Raw genomic sequence first — 5,000 nt, 5'->3', positions numbered from 1 at the left:
GCCTACGCATTTACTGACAAAAGCTAAAAGTTCTAAAACGTTCTACGATTTTCTGGAAACGTAAGATTACTAGCACGAAAAATTTTGAAAATTAAGGAACATACAGTATAAGATTACTATATATATAAAATATATATATATTATATATGTTTTATATAAAATTAAGCACGCATACAATGCATATATATATATATATATATATATATATATATATATATATATATATATATATATATATATATATATATGTATATGTATACTATATATATATAAATATATATATGTGTGTGTGTGTGTGTGTATATATATATTATATATGCATATATATATATATATATATATATATATATATATATATATATATATATATATATATATATATATATACACATATAATATAAACATATGTAAGCACGCACACAATGCATATGCAATGCATATGTATATATATATGTGTGTGTATAATATATATATATATACGTACATGTGTGTGTGTGTGTGTGTGTGTGTGTGTGTATAATATACATATACGTACATGTGTGCATAACTGAGTCACGAAGATATGGAAAGTGATGAATGTATAAATAAAGGCAAATACCAAGACTGCAAGTAAAGTACCATTGTAGTCGAAAGGCCTAGCAACCACTCCGTTGTTTCACTCTTTCATTCGTGGCATTTGCCTTTATACATGTGTGTGTGTTTGTTTTTGTGTGTATATGAACCTGTCAGGAGCAAATTGGAAATCAGATTTCACCGACAAGTTAATATTAGAACCTATTCTCAAGCAGGTGTTCAAGCAGTTAATGCGAACCTAAACACTAGGGACTGACCTCTTTTCATTCCGGGTCAACAGTTCTCTGTATACCACCAACATCGAATTATCACAGCTGCATTCACCATATAAATACTCTTGTCTATTACCAGTTGTCCTCATTTCACAAGTGATCAGGGATACAGAAGTTTTGGTATCCGAAATATGTGTTTTTATTGGCCTTTTTACCTTGCTCTCTCTCTCTCTCTCTACATAAATATATATATATATATATATATATATATATATATATATATATATATATATATATATATATATATATATATATATATATGTAACACTAAGCCGTTTCCTATGAATTGAGCTGGGATAAAAAAAGAAGAAGAGAGGACAATTATCACTTCCAGGTTATACTTTAATTCGCTGGTCACGGATGAATCCCATGTGCCTAAAGTTCTACACCAATCACTTCATACACCTACACGAAAGGCTCCACGGCAACACATCAATTCCTTCAAACATATTTCGCTTCCTAAACATTTGCCTATATCAAAACATGTGTTTATTGTGTTTTGCGTATGTAATTTTTGCGTCACAAATATTTGTGTACACAAACGCAGACTGGCGTGTATATACAAAAGCAGACAGTTCAACTCGTATCGTACAAGTTTATGAGCACGGTCTACCACGACACTCAACGGCTATGGACGGTGTCTAACATCCCCAAAACAAAGATTATCAACACCTGTTCGCCACGACTTTAGTGTTAACGACATTCCTCTTCAGGGCTTCGTCCGGAACAGCACCAACAATTCCACCATCCCATTACCGACTCAAGCCAAGCCAACCTATATGTGTAATTTTCAATGAAGTCGCAACCATGAACGCTTGGATGCTGTATGTGTGAATTCGTGTGATTGTGCGCAGAGAGAGAGAGAGAAAGGTTGGGGGGGGGGTGTTGGATGATTGATCTGATACTACAATCGAGCGTGGCAGAAATCCAACGAGAACTCGTTTGTTAAGAGAGAGAGAGAGAGAGAGAGAGAGAGAGAGAGAGAGAGAGAACCTTGTCAAATGGGCTTTTATCCACACACAAACACAAACAAGACAACTACCAAAGCAGAACGACACGCAGAATGCAGAACCCTAACATTCAATGCCCGTATGTCTCAAAGCGCCAGACAGCAGATTCCCAAAGGACGGACGTAAAGGAAAAAAGCGCGTCCTTTATTTTACACGCCCATAAACAAAAGACAATAATCCAAAATTACTCAATAACTTTTATTGATAAGTTCCAAAAGCCGCACGGCCGTCACTCTACAGCTGACAAGGGAAGAGAGAATTTACAACATGGGCTGCCCATCGCGACACTTATGAGTCCACTTTGTCCGAATGCCTTCGCCTCCGGCTTCCTTCCCCGGCTGTACAGGCAGGCGGCGTCGCGTCCGCAGCCGAGAAATCGGATAAAGCGAAAGCTTCTTTTTCCCGAGTGCCTACTTCCGTGATTTCCACTGAAGCCTGAAAATTTCTATATGCCGTCTCGTTGACGATTCCCCAGATCGAGAGATGGGGACGCTTTCGGTGGCGATGTTCAAGGAATTTGGTCTAGTCAGCTCCGAGTGAACAAGGATTTGTCTTGGAGAATGACTTGAGATAGGAACAGCTGTTATGGGAAGAAAGAGCGCTGAGAGGGAGGGCAATCTGATGAATGATTAGAGAAATAAGTGACGTGATGTCTCTCTGTTAGTTAAGATATATTGAAATGCCTCTTGGCATCGTTACTGAAAATATCTTACCCGATAAAAAAGTAAATGGGAGGAGGAAATAATCACAGAAGAGAAGAAAAACTAAGAAAATAATTCAGAACAAATAAACCAATATGAAATTAAATGAGAATGTTAATCAGAGCGTAAACCGTAAGAACAAAGGGAAATCGCTGGTAAATAAAAAATCACAAAAAATCATTAAATATTCAGATCACAAGGATTTTGTAATAAACACGAGTAATTTGGTAACATTTTATATGGTCAATGACGTACGCAAAGAAAAACCAATAAAATTTTCTATTATTCAGTTTTTCTAAAAATACATATGGAATATGGTTAAGAAGGAAAACTCCTAGTAAATAGAATGCCATATATAAAACAAACAAAAACCAGAAAAAAAGAAGACTTCGTACTGAAAACAGTACATAATCAAAGTTATCTTCGGCGCTTCGCGTGCCGTTGCAATTACAAAACAATACAAACGTGTTCGAAAAAATAGCAGCCCATCGAAGCGACGAACACCCAGTGATAAGCGAAACAAACTACACGATTTCTAAGCCTCAATGAGTGAAACCATCCACCCTGGGTTGGAAAAAACAAATTTCGTTGGCCTCCTTTTTTTCTTTCGTCCGTTTCTTTTATACTTATATATATATATATATATATATATATATATATATATATATATATATATATATATATATATATATATATATATATATATATATATATATATATATATATATATATTATATATATCTCTGGGCCTTTAAATAACACAAGGCATTCATGCCCAATATCCGAGAGGATAGAAAAGCCGAACGCGTTGCCGTGCATCTCAAAGAATATCTGTCTCTGGGTGGCATATCTTCTGAATAGCAGAGAGGGAGCACTCTCTCCCTTTCTTTATCATTTTTTTTCCTTTTCTTTTTGGTATTTTGTTTTGATTTATTGAAGGACCGAGCTGTCCCTGGCAAGAGGAAAAATAAAAAGGGGAGACTATTGGGGGTCGGCGTTACTGGAAGACGTATTTCTTGGTACCTCTTTTCCATTGCAGGTCTTTTGAAGATCTGCGACGGAGTATTTTAGTTTACGCTTTCCAACTTTCGTGTAACTCCATGTCGTAATCCGGGAGGTTTGTACTATCCCGATAGCCCGATATTCATGAGATTCTCGTTAACTGCGCACAGAAAATCGAAAAAAAAAAATAATAAAATAAAATAACCTACATATTCAACAGCTCCCTTAAAATAATATTTCCCTTTTCAAGTAATGCGTTTGTTATCACAAGGAAGTGAAGTTCACCATTGACACGAATGTTTCCGATGGGACGGGCTTGCTTTCTGCAGCCTTGCCCACGCCTGTCCCTGTGTCAAATAAAAGACAGAAAACAGAGTATTTCATAGCGGAGTTCACCCATACACACCATTACGATTTAAGTAAATTCAGTCAACTGGATTCTAAATCAAAGACATTCCCCTTTGACAATGAATACAATGACCGTGTGGCTTGTAGAAGCACTGCAGCGACGCTTCAAAAGACAAGTCAATAATGCATTAAGCAGTTACTTAGCAACTTTTGAAAGCAGAGAGAAATATGTCTTTCGAATAAAATGGACACCATGAAAAGCTTGGAAAGCACTGAAAGATAAAGACGCCTTTGCTAAAGTGAAACATCGCGTGATCTACTTGGATGAGAACTATGAGGAGGAGGCGCGAGGTGAGTGGAGATTTGTGGAAGACAAACCACAGGGAAGGTACAAGTGGAAGAATTTCAGTTTTTGTTTTCATACAACAATCCTTTTTTCTATTTTTAAATACACAATGATCGGAAATCAAGTACAATGGAACTGCATACAAAAGTAAGATTATGCACAAGGCTAGTTATTATATATACAATGAAACTATATCCAAAAGATTTTGTTAATTTGAAAGCAGAGCTTTTAGAAGAATATTAAGAACCAAGTGTCAGGATAGAGTGAGGAATAATACCATAGTGGAAATTATGTTAGTTCCATATACAGGTGAGATAATGATAAAAGGGAGATGGAGAAGCTTGGACATGTCCCCGCCCAACCGCTGGGAGAACAGTACATGATAGTGTCAGCTGCACCAAGGCTTTGAGCTGGACTACTATGGTCGCAGAAGAGTTGGAAGACCCAGATCTACTTGGATGTGAACTAAGAGAAGGAGGCGGGAGATGATTGGAGATTCGTGGAAGACAAATCACAGGGAAGATATAAGTAACAGAATTTCAAACAGGCGTTTTCCGTTACGCGGCGCTGGAGGCGATGATGAGGAAAATAAAAGGATAAAAGTTGAGCGCACACCAGCAAAAACAACCATCAGTTGTGAAAGAGAATATTAGCTTTCCACAGTCACTGAATAAAATACAACAGAACAAAAATAACTTTCAATCTTTGACTTTACTTTCAAATACATACCAGCACATCTTCACTCGAG

General features: G+C 36.6%; 2 protein-coding genes across 4 annotated transcripts in view; one reads left to right on the top strand and one right to left on the bottom strand.

The window, feature by feature from the left end:
- Positions 1–5,000, top strand: part of LOC136847426 (uncharacterized) — a 440,119-nt gene that overhangs the window by 378,398 nt on the left and 56,721 nt on the right. The window lies entirely within an intron of this gene.
- The window catches only part of LOC136847428 (receptor-binding cancer antigen expressed on SiSo cells), a 797,278-nt gene that overhangs the window by 766,997 nt on the left and 25,281 nt on the right, over positions 1–5,000 (bottom strand). The window lies entirely within an intron of this gene.

This window comes from Macrobrachium rosenbergii, chromosome 16 (assembly GCF_040412425.1).
Source record: "Macrobrachium rosenbergii isolate ZJJX-2024 chromosome 16, ASM4041242v1, whole genome shotgun sequence".
Lineage (NCBI taxonomy): Eukaryota > Metazoa > Arthropoda > Malacostraca > Decapoda > Palaemonidae > Macrobrachium > Macrobrachium rosenbergii.
Note: the sequence above shows the minus strand (reverse complement) of the source record. Positions and strands in the feature narration are given on the sequence as shown.